General features: G+C 41.9%; 2 long non-coding RNA genes across 3 annotated transcripts; both read left to right on the top strand.

Moving 5' to 3' along the window:
- Positions 1-276: 276 nt before the first annotated feature.
- On the top strand, positions 277-27,708 carry LOC113010230 (uncharacterized). Of its 2 annotated transcripts, XR_013906718.1 has the most exons (4): positions 277-492; positions 6,700-6,848; positions 27,199-27,527; positions 27,608-27,708. It is a non-coding gene; the product is annotated as an uncharacterized LOC113010230 (long non-coding RNA). The 2 variants fall into 2 exon arrangements; XR_003270305.2 differs by having other exon boundaries at positions 280-6,848.
- Positions 15,893-21,416, top strand: LOC113029744 (uncharacterized). Its single transcript, XR_013906710.1, has 4 exons — positions 15,893-16,298; positions 19,055-19,144; positions 19,503-19,582; positions 19,832-21,416. It is a non-coding gene; the product is annotated as an uncharacterized LOC113029744 (long non-coding RNA).

Genomic DNA, 27,708 nt, shown 5'->3' with positions numbered 1-27,708 from the left:
GATAGCCATTTAGTGGATTCGAACCCCCGACCTTCCGATCATGGGGCGACCACGCTACCTACTGAGCTATCCCTGCCCTGCTAACTGTCCCTGCCCTACTAATTTTACCTGCACAAATCTGCACAAACGTAGCACTAAAAAAGGAGACCATTTTGGTCTGTTTTGGAGCAGTCTGGGGGGATGGTGACATTTGAATGACCTATAAAATAAAGTAGCACTAACCGCTCCGCCTATTTGCCTTTACGTTTCAAGTGGGTGGGGGGTCAGCTTCACTCTGCTGTCACATCCGCACTTCTCGTACTTCCTAGTACGTGCTGTACCTAGTACGCGAACTGCGCGTACTCCGGAGCGTGCGGTCGCTGGATTGGGACACAGCTTATGAAACCAACTGTGACCTCTTTCTCTGAGTATAAAGACCAGAGCTCAGAGTCTCTGGAGCGGCTCTCTGGACGACTTCATTCCGCATTCAATGTGTCAGCTGCTGACCATCAGGTAACTCTGCTGCTGTTTCACAGAAGAACTAATGCTGAATAAAGCTGATGTAAGTCAGGAAAACTTTAGACACTGCCTCACTTACTTTCACATGGAGACGATCAGCGTCAGGAAAGACACAAAGATCAGGAGAGAAAAAGTTTGGGAAAGAAGGAAAAACCCAGAGTTGTTTGTGGGTGGGCCTGAGGGGCCAGTAGTGATGTGTCGGTCACGAACGAAACGGCTCTTAGATCTGACTCTTTGAAGTGAACGACGCGAGCCGGCTCCTTATTGGGAGATGTGTTTTTTTTTCTTTCTCTCACCCTCTCTCTCCCTCTCACACGTTTTTTCCGCTTCACTCCGCACGTGAGCCTTGTGCTTTACGCTGGGAAGGGGAGGAGGGGCGGTAGTTACACTTGCAGTAGCACAGGAACAGAGACAGAGGGAGAGAAAGAGAGCCAGGGACAACAACGTCACATTAGAAAGGTATAATATAGTATAGTATAGTATAGTAATATATAAAGGTACAGTAATCATCCACAACTATTTTCCACTGCAGATGATAAAGGATTCAGAAAGTTTATTCATGCAGGTCCATATGACAGAGAATATGCATCTTCTTTTTGTTTTCATATTTTTTCATATTTATATTTAATTGTGTTGTGGTTTGCAGTGTTTTGTGTTGTTTCACTTTAAATTTGTTTAAAAGGAAAAAGCTGAAAATTTAAATAGTTAAAAGTTGAAATGTGAAGAGTTGGTTTTTGTATTATATGATTTATTTATTACATTTTATGTGGAGTAAATAAATAAAAGTATATTTACGGTGGCCACTAGGACAAAACATGTACAAAACACAACAGAAGTGCTCCAGGATGCTAGGGGGCAGTGTTGAGCTTTTGTTACCTGGTGGCTACACAAGCCAGGAAGTACCAACGACCAGATTTGGTGTGTGGTAGTAACAGGAAAATGAACATTTTTTAAATTATTTGAATATATATGAGTGCCTGTGTATAAATACACAAACAATACACACATGCTTTCAATTGTGTAATTTAAGTGATCTAGTAGCTCTGCTTTGAAGTTCAGTTCATGCTAGAAATGTGTTTTTGAGTTTTTACGTGCTTTGTCTCTAGGGGCCACTGCATATATTTATATATAAGCATATATAAATAAAACAATAGTTTTTTTTACATTAGTAATTCATTCTGTGCATAATTTTATATTGTTGTTAATAATAAATTAATTAAAGCAACCAAAACCTGAAGAGCCGGTTCTTTTTAGTGAGCCGAGCCGAAAGAGCCGGTTCTCTAAAAAGAGCCAGAAATCCCATCACTAGGGGCTAGAGCCCGCCTCCCTCACCAGGGACTGAATTTTCTTCTTTTTTTTTTAAGGAACAATCACAGCTCCCCAAAATTCACTTTGTTTGTTGCGTTTCTATTTTTTTCTGTTATTTTTCTCACAGCAGTTAAGTACAGTCAGTTGGTGGCTGTGCTGAGTGTCAGTAACAGTCAGAGAGTAGGGACTCATTGAACGCAGCACATAAGATTTTCTATTAAAAGTAGAAAAACACAGAGAATACGTTTAGTCTGCATTAAATCTGTTGATTTAAGAATTAATGGATCTTTGTATCAAACTGGCAAGACCCCAGATACTATAATACCCAGCTTGATGAAAGCTTCATTATAATGAGTTGTCTCTTCAGTAACCTTTGATTTGACGTGAATTCTCCTGTCAGTGAGCAGCATCTCTAACAGGGCTTCTTCTTTTAAAGCTCACGCACAGCTTCATTCATTCGATTCAGCTCAGGCTGAAAACCCTGCAGCTGTTTCAAACACAGCAGAGTTTAGTGGATCTTTACTGGCTCACAGTCACCTTCACAGCTCATCTCATAGACTGGACTTCAGGTGTTCAGTCAGAGTCAGGAAGTCTTTGTTCATGTGCTTGATTCAGTTTCTCAGACTCTTCATGTTGATGCTTTGATTCTCTGTGTTTACTCTCACTGAAAGCTTTACATGGATTCATGTCATCTTTAAATTAAAGCAGGCGAACTTAGAAGCAGGACAGCCTCAGTTAATGAGCACAGACTGCATTTATACTCAGATACATGTCAGGAGGAACAAACTGCAGGACCAGGTTTGATTCCCTGCAGTGACACTCCTGGAAGAAAATATTTGACCGCAGAAATCAAAGAATGATATGTTGTGTTTGTGGAGCAGAGCTGTGAATATTAGGAGTCAATATTACTATAAACAGAATAAATCCTAAACTTCAAACTGTGACAAAAATAAAAAAGTTAGTTTAGTGAATATTTAAAATATCTTCCCAGAACCTGATAAAGGTAATATTTTTTGCTATGAGACAAACTCCTGAACATCTGAAAACCGTCAGTGATGGTGAAGGATCACATTTGTGTAACTGTGAGAGGATTTTTATGAAATCAAGTATAATCAAGTGTGCCTTATAATCGAGTGTTCATATATTTTCACATAACCAAGCTTATTGTTAAGGAGAACATAATGCATTCCTTACTTCAGTGTCTGAGATGTTTGACAAGTCATGATATAAGATGTATTCTTTAACCCAGTGTGTGTGATGTCAGATAAGCATGATATACTTCTATGTTTTTATTTTTAGTTTGTGTGTAGAGGTCAGATAAGCTGAGATAATGTCTGAACTTTCCCCTTTCTGTTAAAAGAGGAAGTACTATGTAACCCATTTTGCCTTATAAATAAAGCAACCAGCCTGCGCTTGAGTGTGTGTGATTTTGCTGAGAGGCACACACCCATGCGCATGTCTTAAAACTCTCTGAGTCGGTCTGCAGTGTCTTATTTCTCTTACTTGTGAACAAATGTCTGCACCCCTGACAGTAACAGTCACAGAAAAAGAGGAAAATCCAAAGTCCACTCTTTAATCTGGGCGGAGTCATAGAAAGAAAAGTCAACAACCCCATACATGGAATAATAACTGCTGCTTAGCAACACATTCCTTTGACTGTGACCACAGGAATGAGCTGTTCTGCTGGAACTCCTTTCTGTACTGCAGGCTGATTCACAGAAGCAGATTTCCTCTCTGTAAACAGTGAAACAAGAGCTTCTTCGTGTGCTTGTAATAAACACTCCTACACAGTGCTGTGCAGACATGTTAAAGCTAAAAACAGGTGCATAGAACCAGGCTGAATAACAACAACCCACACTCATAAAGAATCTAATATGAATCCCACTATATCTATCATGGTCCCCCATTTTGATGCAGTGTTTTGAATTTTCATGCAATTTTGATAATTCTCTATTATTTTTGAGTTCACTTGTATTCTATGGTTCCTAGGTTATTCTGTCCAGTATGGTTTATTATATTTTCCCTTGTGTCTTTGCCCTCTGTATTTATTTAGTTGTGTGAGTCCTTGTGCCTGGTTTCCTCTCCTTGTGTTTTATTCCATCATGTTTCCCCAGCCTGTCATGTCTGTGCTCTACCTCATGTTCCCTCACTCGCTCTTGTCTTCCTCTCCTCCACTTAAACCATAAGAACCAAGTGGAGCTGTGATGAGCCGAGCTAAGTACTAATGGAAAAGGCGTAACAGAGACTGTGAAGATTTAAGGTGATAGGAAATATAAATAACTAAAACTTGAATCTTTACTGAAGCTCAGTATTCGACACAGAGTTCAAGTTCACTGCTGTAATAACTAATAACGATTAATGTAATAATAACTTTCATATTGGCCATATTATATTTACATTACCAAAGTGAGATGATTTTGGTCTCATGAACAACATAAGCTAATTGTTATTTACTAACTAATCTTAAATGACTGTTCAGTACATAAATGAAGCCCAATAATCAAGTTTTACAGTCCTGTGAAAATACATATAATTGCAATATTGACTTTGTGACAGTTTTATTTGTCATATGCTAACTTGCATAAAACTGAAGCTGATTGTAGTGGAAACACTTTAAAGTATTTGTATAGATGATAGCTGAGTTTGCATTTGCTTCATTTCATGTAAAGCTTGTATATAGACTTGAAGCTTTGAAGTTCTAAAAATGATTCATTAAATACATTTGCTGCTTTTAAAAGTCAAACTTTTCTACTGTCAGCTGGGATGATTTCAGTGAGCCTCCAAACATGACTGCTGCTTCGTTTTCCACCTGTGTTTACGTCCAAAGCTTGACACATCTGTACACATCTGTATGTTTCAGCTTTGTCCTTCAGGCACAACATGGTTCATCTTAACTTCCTGCTTCTATCATGGTTAAAGCTGATTAATCCTCTGGACATCAAACACTGATGGTGTTATTGGAGCTGAGTGAAGTTTGATGGCTTTATTATCCAGGCTGTGACACATGGCAGCTGTCAGAGCAGAACACAGGAAGTCAGCGGCTGTGTTTGAATTCAGCCTCTGCTTCCTCTGAAGGTTGATGACATAACAGCGAGGCCACAAAGGCCGTCCAGACTCCCAGGCTCCCAGGCTCCCACAAACATGTCCTCCTTCTCCCTGGATTTGAAGGACAGGTGGGCCCACCCTATCCCAAGATGCATTGCAGCGTGGTGTTGGAACATATATTTGGGTCTAGAGATGGAGCAGCGCTCTCTCTGAGTCTTTGAGGCTGTTTTCTGTTTGAGTCTGGCTTCAGTCTAATTTAGCAGCTGTGACATCAGAGATTGTAGGGGAGGAACAGCCACACCCACAGCTGAGTTTCCCACCCAGAAACAGAGTGTGGACATCACCTCTGTCTGCGCTGTGTTGGTCACAAGCTTTGTTCTGGGCTTTTAAGTGGAGGCTGGAGCTTGTGAGTGATGGAAGCTGAGAGCTGTGTTTGCACATGCTCAGTGTGACAGGATGTTGGCTGCTGTGTTTGCACATGCTCAGTGTGACAGGATGTTGGCTGCTGTGAAAGCTGAATGCTCTCTGGTTAGAAGTGATGTCACACATTAGGATAACTGTGCTAGCTCTCTGTCAGAGTACCAGGTCCTCGCTTTGACCACATGACTCTCAGTACACAGCATGATGTGTGCGCTGTAAACAGGAAGCAGAGGAGCAGGTCTGAGGCTGAGACTGAGGTCCAGATGTTTCCACATGTTTCTGCTCTGCCGTGTGTTTGGTGATTATTTCAGGTATAGATTGTGGAATATGACCAGTCTGATGTCAGCCTGCTTCTATGACATCACCTCTCTGTGCTGCCCCCTGCTGGCTTTGATCATTACTGACTGAGTCCTTGCTGCCACTTTATTAGGTACAGCTTGCTAACATAGGCTCAGACCTGCTTTGCCTTCAGAGCTGAGCCTTAAATCTTCATGGCTCAGATTCAGCAAGGTGCTGGAAACATCCCTCAGAGTCATGTGATCAGTGACGTCTGCTTCAGCACTGACAGATAGAAAAGTGCATCCACAAAAACAGGATATGTAATAATAATAATCAAATGCTGATTTTCAGCTTTTCAGACCTTTGTCTGGGTGCTAGTCCAGCTGTGTGTGTTTGTGATGACAGTGAATAAATGTCAGACTTAGTGTTAAAGTGTTAAGATGACATCAGCACTTTGACATGGATGGTAGTGAAAGCAGGAAGTGACAAATGTAGCACAGCAGCAGCGTTTAACACGTCTGAGCTGGAAACAGGAACATCATAGAACAGCTTCCACCTTCTTTTGCTCTGCTACAGTCTGGATGGATTTGCATTTAAAGATGCAAAGAGACTAAAATGGTTATGGTTATTAACCTCCACAGTGACAGGAAGTGTTTTTAAATGACTGAAACACTAAAATGATGCTAACGGCTGTCGTTAGGCTCACTGACAGCAGTGCTGATGTGTTCATGTCAAACACTGGCTCAGGTCAGACTCCTTCATCCTTCTCCAGCATGAGGCCGCCCTCAGACCGACAGGAGCTCTGACCTTTGACCTCTGACATCATGCACTTTGTGTTTTGACCTCGAGAGGGCGACAAATCAGCACAGACAGACATACTTAAATAGAAGACATGGGACATTGAAGCAGTTTAAACACGTCCATCCGTCCATGAACATGTAAGAAATCAAATACATTTTTGCTTCATGTCTAAAATATGTAGGAAATATTCTCGGTATAAAAGTTTCTGTCAAAGTGCAGCTGATCCACACAGATCCATTTCTGCTTTTGCTCAATTCTAATTTCCCTATAAATGCCTCTTCAGTGTTTGGTTCCTCATTAAAATTTCAATTCTCTTTCCTGACCTGAAATTATCGTGTTTGTCTGAAGCTCCATGTCAAGGTAATGCTTTCCTGGCTAACATCAGCTGTATGCAGCTTAGTTCCAGCACAAAAAGCACAAATTTGCTATTCCATAGTTCACGGCGACGGACTCACAGCTGGACCAACGAGGCTGCTGTCTTCCGTCTTTTAGCACATGTGAGTATAAATCTGGAATAAGAGCAGCAGCAGGGCTCTTTTTGAATTAATCTTTACACTCAGACATTAGAGGCACTTCGTTCTTTAAAGGTTTGAGATCCTTGAATTTTCTTCTCTGTTCTCTTTAAGTTTGTCTGCTCCATTTGAACATTTCCCCATTTTCTGCTCTGCACTTTAATAGCTGAACTTGTTATAAAATTAAAATACAACTTCTATATTTATGTCCTGAACATGCTGTTAAATCAGACGTTGTCCCTAATGTTTACATTTTAATGAAAACACTTCTGAATCTGACAGAAGCAATTTTATTTTAGAATCTTCCACCACAGCTGACTTTTAGGGATTTTTTTTAATTGCTTCCACTTTTCTTTACTTGTAATAATTGTAATAAATCGTAATCTCGTCCCCACCACTCATGAAACTAAAGGATTTAATCCATACTGTTCGTTTAAGGCAGCTGACTTGGTACAAAATTATAACAACAATGGTGACCAAGCATTTCAGCATGTTTAGCAACTGCAACTGTTACTTTTCTCACCAAAGAAACAGCTCCAAGTCTCCAGATCTAGCAAGCTAACCGAACGAGCATCATGTTTGTCTAATAAGATCGCAAAATAACGCTTGGTAAACAAAACTGAATAATTAACCAAAACAAGTTATGTCAAAGCATTCAACAAGTCAATAACTTAATTTTAGTGTCATGGCTACTGGATGGACTCACGTGCAGACAGAGTTCTTTGCAATCAAAAGAAGACAGTTTATTTACAACAGGGAACAACTCAGTGCTACATATATGTGCAGTGAGTTGGAAGGGGCTCCAGAGAGAGGGCGTAATCCACACACACGCTTCCTCTTCAGCACAGTCACCACCATATCAGCCTATTAGAGCACTTCGCTTTTACACTGCAGGCCTACTTGTTGTTCCTAGAGTATTTAAAAGTAGAATGGGAGGCAGAGCCTTCAGTTTTCAGGCCCCTCTTCTGTGGAACCAGCTTCCAGTTTGGATTCGGGAGACAGACACTATCTCTACTTTTAAGATTAGGCTTCAAACTTTCCTTTTTGCTAAAGCATATAGTTAGGGCTGGACCAGGTGACCCTGAATCCTCCCTTAGTTATGCTGCAATAGATGTAGGCTGCCGGGGGATTCCCATGATGCATTGAGTTTTTCCTTTCCAGTCACCTTTCTCACTCACTATGTGTTAACAGACCTCTCTGCATTGAATCATATCTGTTATTAATCTCTGTCTCTCTTCCACAGCATGTCTTTATCCTGTCTTCCTTCTCTCACCCCAACCAATCACAGCAGAAGGCCCCGCCCCTCCCTGAGCCTGGTTCTGCCGGAGGTTTCTTCCTGTTAAAAGGGAGTTTTTCCTTCCCACTGTCGCCAAAGTGCTTGCTCATAGGGGGTCATATGATTGTTGGGTTTTTCTCTGTATCTATGAAGCGCCTTGAGGCGACTTTTGTTGTGATTTGGCGCAATATAAATAAAATTGAATTGAAAATTGAATTGAATCAGACAAAACATCATGAAACACCCCTCTGACCTCAGAGCTCCAATCAGAGCAGGAACGAGCCATGATGGAGGCCCTGAGGCCACACCCACACTTCCTGTCAGTCACTCTGATTGACAACTAACTCCATCATTTGATCCTCAGCTTCCATCGTGTCTGTGAAGGTTCAGTCATCCAGGTCATCGTAGTCTAAGGAGCTTGGAAAGAAAAGCGTCTGGACTTCTTAAGTTGCTTGAAGACGTTTCACCTCTCATCCGAGAAGCTTCTTCAGTTCTAAGGGTCAATGGTGGGCCCCACCCTATCAATAGGGTGGGGCCCACCATTGACCCTTAGAACTGAAGAAGCTTCTCAGAAAAGCATTTCTCTGTGCAATGAAACTCTTTCTTTGCTGTCCACACACAGATGCACGCTAATAAATACAAATAGAACAAGATAAAATACAAATACTATGAATAAATGAGTGGAGACTAAATGTAAGTGTGAGGTAGATGTATGTGCAAAGGAGCTATGAGCTTGATATGAAAGATGACCTGATGTGCAAACATTACTGTTAAAACAGGTCAGCTGTCCAAGAGTCTGACAGCAGTGGGAAGAAGGAGTTGTTGAGTCTGGATGTTCTGGATTTTGAACTTCTGAACCTTCGTCCTGAGGGTAGAAGTGTGAACAGCCGTGTTGGGGGGATGTGGGGTCTTTGAGGATGGAGGCAGCTCTCCTCTGGACTCTGCGATGGTGGATGCAGAGGGCAGCGGGGTCCTGATCATCTTCTCTGCAGGCGTTTGGTCCATAGCAGTAGTGCTGCCGTACCTTGCAGTGATGCAGCTGGTCAGTGTGCTCTCCACAGTGCAGCTGTAGAAGCTGCTGAGGATCTTGTGAATGAGTTTGTGAGGGATGACTGTATTGAAGGCGGAGCTATAATCAACAAAAAGCACCCTGAGGTCTTTGTTTTCCAGGTGGGAGAGGGAGTAGTGAGGGGCAGCAGCGATGGCGTCTGACGTGGACCTATTGGGCCGGTAGGCAGACTGCAGGGGGTCCAGAGTGTCTGGGATGTTGCTCTGGATGTAGGCCAGCACCACTCTCTCAAAGCACTTTGCAATGATGGGAGTCAGTGCGACTGGTCTGCAGGCGTTTAGTGGCTGGGCTTTTCTTGGGGAGGGGCATGATGGTTGTGGTCTTGAAGCATGTGGGGATAGTGCTCTGTGTTGGAGTCAAATTGTTAAATGTTGTCATTGTGTTACTTAAGTTTGTAAGTCTTGGTTCAAGCAGCCTGATCAAAGACGTTCCTTTGTCTCTGACCACCTCTCCAGCCAGTTTGTTGGTGGGGAGGCTGCAGTGTTTTGTTATAGGCTCATCTATGTGAGGGCTCTGTTTGCTGCTTAGTAAGCTTCCTGCTTTATCATCCTTTGTGGGCAGGAGGTCACACAAACGCACCCCAAACACACACACACACATAGTGCCTTATGTTTGTTGACCATAGGGGGTTTTACAATGGGTGGTGCTTGTGTGTACTGTAACTGTGTTCAGTAAAAGGTCGTCTGTGGGTGGATTCAGTGCTTTCCTGACACACCGAGCGGTCCTCCCTTGCTAGCAAGTAAAAGCTGTTCGTCTTGTTTCCGTTAACAGGAACAAGTTTGTAAACCAGCGGGGCCTGTGGAAGCACAGACACAACACTCTGGCTGAGGAAAGCTTGAAGATGGAGGTGAGAACGTGGACTAACTCTGAATGCAGAGCTGGCTTGGAGCTGTGGAGACTTACTGAGGAGTAAAGTGGACATGAAGGAGTCACAGAGGGAGGAGGAGGTGAACAGTGATGTTTGTTAGACAGGATCAGACTGAAGAGGGAACATAAGAAGAGTTTCATGCTGGATTTGAACAGGACAGGAAGATAAGCTCCGCCCAGCAGCTGAGTCCTCTCTGCTCACACTGGTGTTGGACTGCAACATCAGGGAGTCTGCTTCCACATCTGGTTTCCACAGCTGGAGGAAGCTGTCCCACGAGCACGCCTACGCCCCTCTGTCATTACTGAAGTAGTGATGGTGTTTAATCAGTGTGAGACTGTTTCACTGGTCCAAGCAGAGATTTACATAAATGAGCTTTTATGAGTTCTTATATTATCTGATCAGGCCGTTTGCTCCTGTTAAAGAGAAATGTGCATCGAACGTTGTGGGTATTCATGAGTCTAACAGTTTAAACCTGTGTGTGACGTTGTGTCCTTGAACGGCCCTGACAGACGGCTGTAGTCCATAATATTAATGTTTCCTGCTGACTGAAATAAGCAGCTGAGCTCTGTGAGGGCAGAGCTGCTGCTAACAGGTGAGTCTGTTACCTGGACTGGACTGAGTGAGCTGCTGTGTCACAGCTTTATCAGTGACACACTCAGCATGTGTGTGTGTGATATGTCATAGTGCTTGAAACACACATGAAAATATATTAAAGGTTGATTCTTTGTTCTTTTGGTTTGTGGAACAAAAATCAGCAACGAAGAAACGCGAGCGTAAAACTTGGTGTAGAAGTGCAACAAAGGTAAGCCGGCTCATTTGATGGTGTGAAGCTTGAAAAGGATTTGCGCACCTACATCATTATTTACGGTTTAAATTGTGCTGCCTTCAGGTGCACCTGGTAAATTCAGGAATCTCTACTCCAAACCACAGCAGTTAGTCAGTTAGTTAGTCACACAGTCAGTTAGCTTTGTATAAACACATGTTAGAAATGTTCTTCAATCAGCTCTTTTTACTCTCATTTCACAGCCACTACTTTTTTACTTTTACTTGAGTAAAGAGGTTGAATTAGTACCTGGAGTATTTTTAACAGTAGTACTTCTACTTCAGTACAGACTGTGTGTACTTTTACCACCTGTGTCTGAGACCTCCTTCAGGTAGTGATGTGACGTTCTGTATCGAGGCTTCGAAGCGTGTGTCGAGTAATGGAGGGGGCGTTTCCGCGATGCGCGTATCGAGGCTTGCTTCATTTATGGGAGGAGCTGAAAATGATGACGTCCGAAGCCTCGCTGCCCGGCTGTACCACGTGACTGGTTCATGAAGTGGTTCGAACTTTGCTGCGAGATATGACAGCGATATAAACCCCTCAGACTTCATTCAAAATGTGGGTGTTTGATGGAGAGTTGCGGTTAGTGAGAGTTTGGAGACCGTTTGGAGGTTTATGAGAGTTAGGAGAGAAAGTCAGGAGAGAATGGAGCCAGCTAAGAAGAGGAGGATGTCCTCCCCTGTGTGGGAACATTGTGATTTTATTCCTCCCAACAAGGTATGTAAATTTCTACAGAAGATGTATTTTCATAATACTGATGGTGCAATACAATTACTGTTAAGCGGCTTTACTTTTGTACAAGGTGAAGTGTTTGCTATGTGCCAGGGAGCTGGGATATAACAACAACACCTCATCCATGCTTAGGCACTACAGAGCTTTGCATGAGAATAAGGGGAACACCGATTGTGGAGCAAGACCAGCTGAGCCATCAAATGCAATGATAATATAGGATGCAGTAATGTTACTAAATGATATAACAATATTATACAACTGTTATAAGTTACGTGTGTGATATTTATATTCGTGCTTTGTCTTTATTGTCTTTCCTCAGGAGAACAATCTCAAATAGATGAAGACCTGGTTACCATGGTGATTGAGGACTCCCAGCCATTTAGCATTGTGGAGGACAAAGGATTCAAAAGATTTGTTGAATCATTAAATCCCAGCTATGTTCTCCCCACTAAAGGTTATAGAAGCAGTGAAAATTTAGTTTTTACTGAATAAAATATGGGCAGGACTGAGGCTCAGTGTGTAGCTGTCCATACCTCAACGTTACAAAAGCACAACCACTGTCCACACCCCAACCACACCTCACCTCACAGTAAATGATCATTTCCATTTTAAGCATTTCTAAATGATCATTTTCCATACTGCCAGTACAAATATACACAGTAGAGAGATACTCCCATACAGTATGTGACAAAATTTGATTCGATTTGATTGATGACCCTAATCATGACCTTTTGACCTCCCCCCTCCCCCCCGGAAGTGTGTAATTTGATCCCCTAAGCGTGACGAATTGCATCCGGAGAAGGGAGGGGGAAACCCCCGGAAGCGCGCCACCTGTTGTTGGAAAAAAAAGAAAAAAGTTTTTAGAGGGAGGGAGGGTCTGCGGCAGGGAAGGGGAATAAAAGCAGAGAGGAGGCCGTCACAATTTCTAGGCACAGACGCAAGATGGATCCTTTCATTCTGTTTCAATATTATGACAATTTTCTCTGTATTTTTTTTTTTTACAATAGCAGATGTAATTTTACTTTCTTAAGCTGCACCGGCGCCTGTAATGGGAAAAAAGAGTGACTTCCTGTTGCCTGTAGAGAACCGTTTCTTTCAATAATATTTTATTTTCCTATAATACAGACGCAGTAAAAAAAAACCTTTAAGATGATCAGCCTAGCAACAAATTGCAATTTTTAGGCTACACCATAGCTTGTGATGAAAAGAAGAACTTTCTATCCGCTTGTAACCTACAGGCTGCCTACCCCGTATGTGTAAAAATGAATAAATACCCCTTAGTGAATAGTCTTCTTTGAATACTACTTTTCCTTTTGAGAGTCCTTTTTACAAGGGACTGAAAAACAGACCATAATTGCCGTGACAGGCGATCTTGTTTCACACACACACACACACACACACACACACACACACACACACACACACACACACACACACACACACACACCGCGGTTTTTTGTTTTTTCTCATCCTTCGGGTCTCTGTTTTGTGTGTGTGTGTGTGTGTGTGTGTGTGTGTGTGTGTGTGTGTGTGTGTGTGTGTGTGTGTGAAACAAGATCGCCTGTCACGGCAATTATGGTTTGTTTTTCAAAATCCAAAACACGTGCAAACTGTGTTTTGACCTCCAGAGGGCGACAAATCAGCACAGACAGAGAGCTCCATTCAAACTTTGCTGCCATCAGTAATAATGCTTCAAATATAATCATCAGTGTTTGAGCAGTTATGATATCAGGGACAATCTAGACATGTGTGACAATACTGAACATGTCACATGACACACCTCAAACATCATGTGATCCACTCTCATTCTGCACTTTCAGTCATGACTTCAACAGGTTGAAATGAGCTTTAAAGAAACATCAATTCAATGTTGAAATATTTAATTTATTTATTTTTGGACAGTGCATGGTAATGAACATAAATGTAAAAAAATTACATGAATGTAAACATACCAGATTATAGCCAAGGGCTAATTTCCATCTGTTGTCCATAAACATAAAAAAAAGACATAATAATTCATAAAAAATTCATAATAAAAACTCAATCACCAAACTCACACATACACACCATTCTGTTCCCAAATAAAACATTAAAACCAGGCTCCCACAAACGTGTCCTCCTTCTCCCTGGATTTGAAGGACAGGTGGGCCCACCCTATCCCAGGATGCATTGCAGCGTGGTGGTGGAACATATATTTGGGTCCAGAGATGGAGCAGCGCTCTCTCTTTCAGTCTGTGTTCTGTTTGAGTCTGGCTTCAGTCTAATTTAGCAGCTGTGACATAAATGGAGGGTGGAGCTTGTGAGTGATGGAAGCTGAGAGCTGTGTTTGCACATGCTCAGTGTGACAGGATGTTGGCTGCTGTGTTTGCACATGCTCAGTGTGACAGGATGTTGGCTGCTGTGTTTGCACATGCTCAGTGTGACAGGATGTTGGCTGCTGTGAAAGCTGAATGCTCTCTGGTTAGAAGTGATGTCACACATTAGGATGACTGCGCTCGCTCTCTGTCAGGGTACCAGGGCCTTGCTTTGACCACATGACTCTCCACTTTATTAGGTACAGCTTCCTAACACAGGCTCAGGTTGTCCACACGTACACGGGTATTTTTGAAAACGGAGATTTTCCGTTTTCATTTTAAAAAATAATCCCGTCCACACATAAAGGCAGAAATGAAGGAAAACGCTGCTATGAACATGCCAAAGCAACAGGTGGCGATATATTCCTAACCGTGCAGAAATGTTGGCCAATCAGAAGTCTAGAAGCCTCGGTGGGAAATAGTAAACAAAGCTGGGGCATAGAAGCAGAACTGAGTCGTATGTGTGGAGGGACAGTAACTGTGTGTATATGTAAGCATTTAAACACTGCAGAGAGTAGAATTAACAGTATTGTAGAAATTCATTTCACCGAAACAATAACGTGGCGCACAGTGTGACGTCAAAAAAGGCGCATATCTTTGACGCTGCGTTTTCTCCGTTTTTCTCGTCCACACGTAAACGCAAAAACGGAGTTTTCGAAAATATCCACCCTGGCCGGCGTTTTTAGAAATCCCTGTTTTCAGTGACAGAAAACGCCGTTTACGTGTGGACAGAAGGTGCAAACGCATAGAAAAATCTGCGTTTTCAAAAATACCCGGGTACATGTGGACGTAGCCTCAGACCTGCTTTGCTTTCAGAGCCACCTTAAATCTTCATGGCTCAGATTCAGTGAGGTGCTGGAAACATCCCTCAGAGTCATGTGATCAGTGACGTCTGCTTCAGCACCGACAGATAGAAAAGTGCATCCACATAAAAAGGATATATAATAGAAATCAGATGCTGATTTTCATCTTTTCAGCCCTTTGTCTGGGTGCTGATCCAGCTGTGTGTGTTTGTGATGACAGTAAATAAATGTCAGACTTACAGCTCCTGCTTTACTGCATTAAAGTGATGACTTCAGCACTTTGACATGGATGGCAGTGAAAGCAGGAAATGACAAATGTAGCACAGCAGCAGCGTTTAACACGTCTGAGCTGGAAACAGAAACTCTGGTATGAACATCAGTCATAGAACAGCTTACAGCGTCTTTTGCTCGGCTACAGTTTAGATGGATTTGCATTAAAGAGGCAAAGAGACTAAAATGGTTAGGGTCAGGAGGTCAAAGGTCAGAGCTCCTGTGGGTCTGAGGGCAGCCTCATGGGGTAGCTGTAGCTCAGGTGGCAGAGCAGGTCAGCCACTAATCAGAAGGTCGGTGGTTCGATCCCAGGCTGCCTCCTGGCTGCATGCCAAATATCCTTGGGCAAGATTTGCCTACTGGTGGTGGTCAGAGGGCCCGGTGGCGCCAGTGTCCGGCAGCCTCGCCTCTGTCAGTGTGCCCCAGGGTGGCTGTGGCTACAATGTAGCATCACCAGTGTGTGAATGTGTGTGTGAATGGGTGAATGACTGAATGTAGTGTAAAGCACTTTGGGGTCCTTAGGGACTGAGTACAGCGCTATACAAATGCAGGCCATTTACCATTCATGTTGGAGAAGGATGAAGGAGTCTGACCTGAGCCAGTGTTTGACATGAACACATCAGCACTGCTGTCAGTGAGCCTAACGACAGCCGTTAGCATCATTTCAGTGTTTCAGTCATAAAAACACTTCCTGTCTCTGTGGTGGTTACAGTGACATCATGCAGTTTGTGCTTTGACCTCCAGAGGGCGACAAATCAGCACAGACAGAGAGCTCCATTCAAACTTTGCTGCCATCAGGAATAATTCTTCAAATATAATCATCAGTGTTTGAGCAGTTATGATATCAGGGACAATCTAGACATGTGTGACAATACTGAACATGTCACATGACACACCTTAAACATCATGTGATCCACTCTCAGTCTGCACTTTCAATCATGACTTCAACAGGTTGAAATGAGCTTTGAACCAACATCAGTTCAGTGCTGAAACATTCAAACGCTGCAGGAAGAAGAACAACAAAGTGATGACGGATGTTTGTGCTTCAAACAGGAAAACCAGCAGAAATAAATCACCTTTAGATAACCTGCAAGAGCTTTGGGAGTTTCCAAGATGCACTAGAACGCAGCACAGAGTGTGTTTGTTTCGGTGTCCTCAGATGCCTCTGTGGGTGTTTCCTTCCTGTTCAAACTTTAATTTCACTTTCCTGAAGTAAATGTTTGTGACTGACGCTGTGAAGGTAATGGAAGCAGTCTGTAATGTTTTCCTGGCTAACATCAGTATAACTTCTGCTTTTTCGTGATTGTGTGTTTGCTGGTTTCAATTATTATTTCCACTGTAGACTATCTATAGCTTGTATATAAAAGATGGCGGCAGAGACCGGGTTCATACATTTGTTTGTGTTGAAGTCTGAAGTTTTGTCTTCAGTTCCTGAAAGTTTCAGCTGCTGTTTACAGAAACATTTAATGTCCAGGATGTTTGTAGTTTGAAGGAAAAAAGACTCCATGATGAGTCAGTTATGATATTTTCAGTGATGATCTGTAGAAAAGTAACAGTGAAGACTTTTTCAGTTCTCAGTGCAGGGTGGAGTTTGTGGTTCTGCATGTGGGGCAGTTTGTAGATGGAGGCAGCAGCTCTGTTCATTTTGGGACTGATGTAAAAATGTTTTCTGATGTTTCCTGTTGTCTAAAAGTTGATGCTGCTCACAGATAAATGAGTGTTTTCAGCCTTTGATCAGTTTTTGCTGCCAGAACTTCCCTGATGTGATGGATGTGCAACTGGAAACATCTGGAGTTAGTGTTGAAATGTTGACAACACGATCAGCAGCTTGAACAGCAGATTTCCTCTCAGTGTTTGAGGATTCAGAGCCTTTTGTAGACTTCTGATCACTTCCTGTTAGAAATGTTCGACTCTAAAACTCTGAAATGATGCTGCTGCCTTCAGAGAGGGTTCAGCCTTCACAGTGAAATAAAAGTAAACGTTCCTGTGCAGTGAGCTCCCTCAGACATTTGATGCAAACAGCAGCTTCACTGCATTTAGTTCATGTTTGTCTGTTTGGACACAATCACTGCTGTGTTTTAGTGTCTCTGCTGGAACTGCACAAAACTCCTTCTTTCACCATCCCAACACTGAGAGGATGGTAGACACACAGGGGTACCTTGTGAAAAATCAGTCGTGCAGGAATTTAGTTTTCTTTAACTCATTGAATGTATTTAAAAATTGGATCAATATTTCAGTGTAAATTGAATAAATACGATAATGTAATTAGCAATGTGTCTTGTTTCTTGAGTGATTTGTCAAGTACTTTCCTATAATCTTTCTTATACTTTGCTTTGTTTTTCTCTTGTTTTTCCATTGCTCTTCTTGACTGGGCTGCTTTTCTTTTCTTGGCGAGTCCTCTGAATCCATTAGTGTGAAACAGCAGTAGTCACAGGATCAGTTTCAGTGATAGAAAGAGTCACATATTTCACGTTCTACCTCTGGTAAAAATCTACACAGCCATCGCCCTGTACAAGCCCATTGGACTGTTGTGATTTCACAACCAAAAGTGTGTAACCAAAAAGGGTTCAGTTTAAATGGTGGGTCTGTGCCTCCTCCCACTGACCTCAGAGGGGAGAAAAAAATGTCACTTTTGTTTTTAAATGCAATTGCATCAAAAATACTTTTTTGCTATTACAACGCTACCTTTACCGGACATTAAAATGTGCCCAAGAACTTGGCTCATTTTTGCATTTAAATGTCCTAAAACAGTGAGCGGTGACTGGGCGGACTGCGAGCATTCTAGCCACTAGACAGACGTGTTTCTATCAAATAATGACATCAGAATAAAGTAATCTTTACAAAAAGCAGACGGGGTAATGAACTTTATTCTGTTAAACTACACCTGTATTTCTATTTTGTTAAATGCACGAGGAGAAGACCTGATAAATACGAGCAGTAAGGCTTGTTTGTGTGTAACGCATCACATTACATTACAAAATGTGTCACCTTTAATAGGAAAACACATTTTTTGAATACTAAACTGATATACTGTGAATTGTGTGAATTGTCCAATATATTGCACCTCATCCTAGTCTGTGTGACATCAGCACACATAGCAACAGCTTAGCAACCACACTTCCTGTTTTTAACATCTCTGCGACCACAGGATGTTGACAAGCTTGATGAAATTAGAAACTACTTCCTGTTCTAACACAGGCAGATGTGCAGAGACAGTTCTCAGCTCTGTGGGTCTGCAGGTTTCCATCTGAATGGTCTCCGATGTACACATCAACATCCGCTGTGTGCAGCTCAGTTCCAGCACAAATCTGCCGCTCCATAGTTCACGGTAACGGACTCACAGCTGGCCCAACGAGGCCGAGCGTGTCCGCCATGACCTGTTAGTGCGTGATCAGAGTCCAGGAATCAGACGAAACACACTGAATGCGGGCTGAGCTATTCCACAGTAACTGTTACTTAGTGTAGCCAGGAAACACTCTTCACTGCTCTCCTCCCTCTCTGCTGTTCAGCTTGTGTTGAGTGAGCTGGGCTCCACTAGCAGGCTTTCATTTAGCTCCCGATCATGATGTCCTGCATTCAGTGATTTGCAATTAATATTAATGGAATATGCTGCTTGCAAACATAATCAGCCCTTTGCACATTTGCAAACTTAATCCAACTGGATAAACACCACAATGTTACCTTCAAAGCAACCTTATAGTTGGACGACCTATAAGAATAATTCAGAGTGAATAATCACCAGTTTTAGTGTGGAGCCTTTAGCTATCAAATACGAGCTTGAACAATAAAGACAGCCCACAGGGGCGAGAGGGGGATTTGCTTTAAATATCTTAGTGACCAATCAAAAAGAAATAAACCAAAACATGTCAGAGTAAAAAAACATTTTTCTCGAATCTCCAGAAAAAAAATGAGGTAGTATTTTTTTCTGGAAAGGGAAAAAAAATCTCTCTACAAATCTCCTTTAGTTCATGAACAGACGTTCTGCTTCACTTTCAGGGTACAAACAGAGGATTGTTTGGTCTCAGTCAGACTGCAAGGACTGCACACGAACACTGGTGACCGATCAGCTGAATTCATCTCATCACTGTGAGTCCGAGCTTGTTTATTTGACTGAAACACAGACAAAGATGTTCCTTTCTCTGACGTGTTCAGAATCTGTTTTCCATCGTTTCGTTCGGAGCGCTCGCTGTGGAAACGTGAGTCACAGCTGCTCACACACACGGTGCTCCATGTTCAAACTGTTTTTAATAAATAATAAAGCTGCAGAGCCTTTTGAAGGAAACTTTTTAGGTAAAGTCTCTCTTATTGGAAAAGTCCCACAGGGTGGAGCACTGGGGCTGTAACAGTGGACGACATGATGGTGTTTGTATCACGTTTACTGTCTTACGAACAGAGATGCTCCCACAGACAGGAACACGTTCTTCTCTCTCTTTTTGTTCTTTAGTTTGCGGACACCATGGGCGCTCGGCAGTCCGTCATTCATATTACGAACAAGACTCGGGGCTACACCCTTCAAAACCCCAGGTGACCACACTTCTTACTGTGACTGAGATGCTGCCTGCACATCACCTGACACCTCACTGATAAAAGTAACAGAAGGAATCAGACGAGCAGTAAATTTCTTCTGAACACTGACATGATGTTGTCATCTCAGCAGCAATAGCCCTGTCCATGTTTCTTTCTCTAAACAAACTCATCCACCTGACTCATTATGAGAGTTAGGGTCCTGTTGGAATAAGAATATTAATTCATATTTTTCTTTTTCCTCACTAGTCTGCATCTTGTTAGCGGACTCTGCCAAATCCCTTTGCCAACAAAACTTGGGCCTTCTGAATGTGGCAGCGCTCTGTTCTCTAAGACTGGCGGCACAGCGCGAGGATCTGTTGGAGTCTTCACCTACGATCTCTACGATACAGCTGCAGACAGAGCTGATAAGAAAATAGCCGTCCTGTTCTCGGTTCCTTTTGACTACGGCCTGTACTCTAACTGGTGCGCCGTCGGAGTCTTTGACGGGGAAACAAACAGTGATAGTGCTCTTTATCATAAGATGTATCGCACTCCTGAGAGAGGGTTTGTCAGAGGAAAAGCTGATGGCTATGATCTGACTCACACAGATTTTAATGTCACCATTAAATCCAGCATGACAAACTTCAGCGTTGCAACGCTGAAAGTTGAAGTACACAATAAAGTAATTGAATAAAAAATAAAGTAATTATGCAAATATGAGCTCTGATTGTTTTTGGGGCAGATCTTGAGGAAAGGCCTGATCACCCTTCATTAGTATTATTTTTACTTATCAGGATAAACAGATATAAACTTGAGTTAACCCAGGGTTCCCCCATCTTCCACAGAAAACGGTCCTTACAACACAACAGACATTAGGAATAAAAAAGGAGTATAAAAGAAATACCAGTAAAATACAATCCTGTCGTAAAAGCGATCAACGCTCAGTATGGCTGTTTATTTCACAGGTGTGGTTGGTTGAACAGGTATCGAGGTGTGTTTCATGTTTGTGGCAGTGGAACAGACTCATCAGCAGAGCAGAATCATTTTCTGATCACACGAACACATTTCACCCAGCAGATAATCAATATGTCACTGAAAGCACGCTTTAAAAGACATAACCTGCTCCTGACAGTTTGAGTTTATGTTCTCTCAGCTGCAGCTGTTTGCGATTGTGAACCAGCTCCGTAGGACAGAAAACTCAGGGTTAACCCTGAAGTAACCCGAATGAGCAAAATTCTCTGGAGTTAAAAGCTTTAGTTGTTTAAAAATAAAGTTTTAACATCGAATCATTAAAGATCAGCTGAGCAGGTAACACATGCTTGCGTGGATGGGATGTACTGAGTTGGATTATTGATGAAATCAGACTGAAACGCTCCACCAAGTGTTTTTTAGAAAATCATCACTAAACTTTGAGGAAGGAAGATTTCAAAGATTTAATAATCTTTTGTTGGTTCTGTGGGTTCAGGTCACGTTTCGCCTGTCTCGTCGGGTGTGGTTTCTTCCAGCTGTGTTCCCCTCCTGTTTCCATTCCCTGATTACTCCCTGTGTATTTAAGCCCTGTGTTTTCCTGTGCTCCCTGTTGCATCGTACTCTCACGTTACTGTGTGTTCTGCCTGCCTGCTTAGTTTGTTTTTGTCTCAATTTAGTAAAGTTCCTGTTCTGTTGCTATCAGCAACAAAGCTGAGTGTTTTCGAGTTTACGTCTGCCTTTGAGTCCTGCATTTTGGGTCCTTTCTCCCTGCCAGCCTGCACACAGCCATGACAAAATACTAATTTGATGTTTCCTGTGCATTAATTTCAACATGTGATTCTTTGTTTTCTGAGCCCTAAACCAATAAATAAATTAGACTTTACTTTAACTTGCCCCTGTGCTTTATTCACTGACATCTCATCTACTTTACTGATCTGGTTTCAGTTTGGGAAAAATGTGTGAGGTTATACACATTGTTGTACATGATTGCTACCACTTTGCCCTCCTGGTCAGCTGACAGTAACATTTATTTATTAGCAAATATCTTGATAAAATGGAAACCAGAGCTCATGTGTAAAAAGGGCCACGACGTCTCACATAAACTTCAGTTTTTGCAGGTTTGACCAAATCTCAGCAAGCAGGTCCAGTTGGTGACTTAAAGAAACTGAGGAAGACTGAAGGATGATTTCCTGAGAAAAACTACAAAACCATAGATATTCTCTTCATTCTGGGGCGTCTGTATCCAGTAAGGGTCCTAAGGTTCGACCCTTGCTAAGCGAGCCCACCGCAGACATGAGCGAGACAGATAATGTTCCTCATAAATTAAAGGACACTTATCCTCAAAGCCATTAAGGGTTAACTGAAATATTCCATCGTATTCAAAAATTAATTAAAAATCCTTCTTTAGTTGATGTTGTTATGGAAAATTTAACAATAACCTGCAACACAGTCAGTGAGCTTGATTTGTGGGTTTAATAAACACACTGCAATGTGGAGAGAGCATCCCAGTGAAACACCAGGACCATCTCTGTGGCCACCGCCCTCACATCTTCTATACAGACACACAGACAAAGAACATCCACAGACTCTCACATGTTGGTATAGCCCCCCCTCTCACAGGGGGCTATACCTCCTCCCTCACACAGAGAATTATGACCTTGTTTTCTGCTTGGCCGTCACCTAAAGATTTACATCCCTGATAAGCAGGAGTCCCACTATCTGTTTAACGTCTCCCATTACAACGGCCTCCCTGTGGTAACTTTCCACGTGCATGTAAACTAGTGACAGGAGTGCTCTCACTATGGTAAAGTGAGAAAGTGATATTACTATAACTAATGAGATTAAATATGTGATTAATACATGAGAAAAGAAATCCGCCACCACACTCCACCCTTTGTGATGCCACAATTAAGAATCACATAAAAACATGGAGATTTCTTTTCTAACTACTGAACATCAGCACAATTACATACTCAAAGAAATTCCATAATGTGCATCCTCCCTATAGTCAGAAGGAAAAAAACTAATTCACACTTTATGGTCATCTTCGCTCCATCTGAGTCTCCACCCTTTGTTTGAAGGATGGCAGATACCATAAAAGAAAACACAATATGAGACCATATACAAAATGAAACAGCCTCTGTTGTTCATCTGCAAAGAAAACTTTACCCTTAGTTACATCAAGCTGCTCTTTCATAAGAACCTGTTGTTTAGATATGTTGTTGTTTGCTTTGCCCTGTCCAGATGTTTGCCATCAAGGACAGTGACTATATCTGTACCTAAGTGAATACCACAAACCTAAACTAACTTCAAAGTTAGTGCTTCCCAAAGTCTGGGGTAAAACCCAGAAGTAGCCATGAATTTCCACACAGCCAACATATATCAAACACTTCTGAGCTACATTTACAACAGAGAGATCGATCTTTCCTCTCTATCAGTCAGTACATTGTGCTGTACTCGTTACTACTGTAGACCCATTTACACAGTGTAAACCCTCTCAAAGGCATTTACAATTATCTTTACTGTGCCCACAGCAGTGATTGGGGAAACCAAAACAACCACATTTAACTCTAGAAGAACAACCTCATTTTTTAGGTGCTTCCAGCATGTTTGAGACCTATCAAAATCAATCGTTGAAATGTGATGAACCCAAAATCCTACTTTACAGTGTCAAACAACATGTCAAAGCTGAGTACACATGTCAAAAGAACTCACAACTATTGTTACTATGTTTACTCAGACAATGAGGGCCTAATGCACGTACGCATCAGGAACTGACATGCTAGATAATCAGTCTACCTACCCTACAAAACGCGCACAAGTTGCTGTAAAACGTGCATGCTCTAATTACTCCAATCACTTCTACTCAGGCTCAGGACTCTAACGGAGTTTGTGATGTTCGGAGAGTTATGTGAATGCATATAATTTATAAAATGATTATTAACGTCACACCAACGACCTCCTTAACCTAAAAACATACTAAGCTTTCCAGGGAAACTGATTGGTTGTTTAAGCAGGTGTTATCTGCATTCATTCGCTGATCCCTCTTGGGTGACACAGAGTCTGCTCTGCTGTCGCTGAGTTGGAGCTTGGCACGCCCTTGTTGGAGGAGGGCGCTCTTTTCACCCCTCACCCTCTCATTCCAATGCAGCTTTATGGTTATTGCTGTGGTTCTGGAATCTTCTCATAATGACTACTAGGGCCCCAAACCGCACGACCTTTGACCTCAACCACTGCCTGGGCTGTCAGCTATGCCATGAGTGTTTCCAAGTTTTCGCTGGGTCTCTGAAGACTTCTGATCAGCACCCAGTCTCAATCCCAGTCTGGAGATTCCACCCTTGGGATGATTTCTTCCAGCAATACTCTGGCTGCTGCCAGTGGCGTGTCTAGAAATGTTTGTTGGGGGGGCCAGGTAGGGGCACAGATTTGGAGAAGGGTGGCAGATGTAATTGGCAGATAATGTTAAAAACAATTCTACCAACCGTTAACCATAATTCAATAATCCTATAAACCTAATAACCGAATGCGCTTTTAACTCTTATTAGAATGAGATTTTAACCACTACGGTGCAAAGTTTTTAGATACTGCGTTGATAAAGTACAAGAGATACAATCAGTGCTTTGTCAGTGTTTACTCAGCATTCAAGGACAGCAATATTTGCATAGTATTTTTACTGACATGTAGTGCACATATGTTTTGGGCAAAAACATTTTTGAATATTAAAATATGAACATTTGTAACAAACAATTGACAAATTAGCCAATGCCAATGCAAAACTTTATCTGCCTGTTAAAAAAAGAAGATAATCTTCTCACAAACTGGTGTTTGATTTTGAAACAGGAAAAAAGTGGAGAAACGAATGAAAAGACTAACATTTGAATAAAACCTGAAAGCAAGTAAATACTTTCTATGCTGCCTTATGGTAAACTTTGGTAATATTGATAAAGAACAACACTGGCTGATGATAAAATACAGTCAGCTGGCATGGTGACACTGCCAGTATTAACCTGCAGGGCTGGACTGGGACAGAAAATCGGGCATTTTGACTACAGACCGGCCCACCAGGTAGTAAAGCCATAAAGACTGAAAACAAACCCTGTTGTGACAGTGATGTACAGTCTTTTTGGTATATGTATGATTTCTATACATTTTACGTCAGATAAAAACTTTGGTTGTAAGATTTAGATAATTATTTAATAAAAGCGAGATATTTTAAATGAGAATAAGAAAGAAAAGTATTTCTTTGTGCCCCCCTCTCCCTGTTAATGTCCTACCTGGCCCCCTGGCAAAACTTTGCTAGACCCGCCCCTGCACAGTTACCAGCTGTCAGCTGCTTAGAAAAGGATCCTGGTGTTATTTGTCTCTCAGAAACAGTTCATAACTTCAACTCATCCATGTCACCTAAAAGGTAAACCTGTTTCTCCATCACAGCTCTGATGGTTCAGTAAGGACATCTCCTGGTTTCATCTGCATGTTTCCCTCTCACCACATATCTAAACAGACATCATGACCAGCAGCTTTACAGCTGTGGCTCCAGCAAACATCAGCTGATACTAGAAATTAATATTAAATAAATTCTAACAACAGCTGATCAAGCTTAAACGTGCTGCTGTTGTTTAGCGCGACATCTGCTGGTTTCCTCTTTCTGGCACAAAGTGGGCGATAAACAAACAAGAGAGACGATCAGCTGATCATTGATCAGTTTCATGATTGAAGTAGAAACAGGAGAGGGAGGGGGGAGAATGAGAGAAGAAGAGGCAGCTGTGCAGCGTAAACACAGAATAAATCCAGCTTTGTGTCTTTTTCCATCCTAGCTGAAGTTCGGGACAAACTGCGTCTCTTCTCAGCTCAATACGAAACGTGTAATATTTTCTCTGAATGAGGGACCATTCCATTTTTTAAGGAGCCGTTGGCAACTCTACTAACCTTATGAATAAAATAAAGTTCACTATCAGTAACATCATAGCAACCGAACAGCAGTATAGAAACTCCGTCATGCTAGCTCACACAGTACGAGTTATTGTAACTGACGGTAAAAAGTCAGCACAAGGAAAATAAACTGCACCTAAACTTGGTTTATATCTGACCCAGATAGACTGCAGCTCATAACTTCTTACCTGAAGTTCAGTTCACCTGACACTCGGACTGGCGGCTGCTTCGGGGCTCTCCTCCTGCCTCCCCTTCCCTCATCCACCTGCTGGCCTCTGTGGAAGCTCCGCCATAGCCACCACCAAACAACTGACTTATTTTTACACATCGACCTGCATCTGGCCAATCCACCACCTCTCATTGTTCATGCCGTTACAAAAAAAATAAATAAAATAAGTCATCAGCACACCCGGTATGTCCGATGGCCTGTCCAGCTATCTTAACCTGTTAATCTTTCTCCGAAAAACTGTTTCTTGCAGTGCCATCTTTCATGCTTGGCTCTCCTACCTTTGCTAACGTGATGCTCATAGTGCAGAAGCCGATGCTGCATTCACTTGCACTCGGATATCTGAGCTTCACTGTGAAAACATAATCGGACATTTGATATTTGATTGAATTTTATTGTTTTAGCACCTGGGGTGGCCAGTCTGCTTGTGGGGGTGGCCTGTGCCCCATCCTTCCCTGATCTAGTAACAATCAGCTAATTTGCATATCAGCTATTAACCCACCAAGTTGACAGGACAACAGAGATGCATGTTCAAAATATTATGACAAAAGAGAATTTACTTCATACAGTAAATTACTTGTGCTGCACCAATCAAGCAGAAAGTATTTGACAATTTACTATATCAACAACTAAATTTATTGTCTGATCACTGGTTGGTCAAACCAGAATTTTTTCCCACAAAAGTTAAACTGTTGTCCTGTAACCCAGAGAGTTAACTGTCAGCAGTGGATACACTCAGCGTTTGATAACAAGTGTCTGTGAAATTTGCACAATTTTAACACTGACGACAGATAACAAGCTGATCTTCACTGCATGTGTGTGTGTTAGTAGGTAGGTTCAATGCATGTGTGTGTGTTAGTAGGCAGGTTCAATGCATGTGTGTGTGTTAGTAGGCTGGACCAGGTGACCCTGAATCCTCCCTTTAGTTATGCTGCAATAGGTGTAGGCTGCTGACTGTTTCTTTTTCACTCACTAAATCTATTAAGTCTTTATTTTATCTAATGTTACGATAACCAAAAAATCTGTTTTCATATGTAAAGTTATGATGGGTCTGTTCCATCTGGCCTAACCAGAAGTCACCAGATTCCAATGGTAAATGCACTAGTTCTTATATAGCGCTTTTCTGAGCACTCAAAGCGTGTTATATAACTTGTGCCCATTGACACAAGCACATTTTTCTTAGTGCTTTCTGACTAACATTCACACTCCGATGGATGCATCGGAAAGCAATTTGGGGTTAGTATCTTGCCCAAGGATCTCATGTTGATAGGGTTTTTCAGTGTTTTGTGAAATCATTGACAAGACCTGAAATGTAACAGATTTTCTTTTATATGCAAAAGTACTGTAACCGCAGTTTGTGGAACAAGCACCCCCCTATTCACTGTAGTCCTAAACAACCACACATACATAACCTTCTCAAAAAAGTAAGAAATATTACATATTTCTTTGTAAATGTACATTAGTAAAAGATTACATTGTCTCTGCATTGATGTTTTTAATGTGTCTATAGATGCAATATGGAACGGTCTGTACATGAGCAGCTGTTGTATATGCTGCAGAATCTGGGAGAAGAGGAGCTGAAACATTTCCACTGGTACCTACAGAATGTACCTGTAGGTGATTTCACTACCATTCGGAAGTGCCATCTGGAGAAAGCAAACAGACTGGAAACTATAGATTTGATGGTGCAGACATATACTACTGACCATGTGATAGAATTGGCGACATCCATTTTAGAGATGATGAGTCAAGGTCAGTCTGAGAAAAGAGACACTCAACACAGTAATGCAATATGCAGGCACAACATTATACTGAGTTTCTCGGAGGAACCCACTCAAGGTATTAATAAATTACTATCTAATCTAATTAATAAATCACTTTTAAGAGGCCATGATTCAAAATGTTCTTTCATCCAACAGGAAATCCCTCAGTTCAGGCACCTTCATTACTTTCATCAGAAGGTAAGAGTTAAATACTCTTAGGAAATGTTTTTAATGCAAAAACGTTTTGCTTGTTTTCG

The sequence above is a fragment of the Astatotilapia calliptera genome, chromosome 3 (assembly GCF_964374335.1).
Source record: "Astatotilapia calliptera chromosome 3, fAstCal68.1, whole genome shotgun sequence".
Lineage (NCBI taxonomy): Eukaryota > Metazoa > Chordata > Actinopteri > Cichliformes > Cichlidae > Astatotilapia > Astatotilapia calliptera.
Note: the sequence above shows the minus strand (reverse complement) of the source record. Positions and strands in the feature narration are given on the sequence as shown.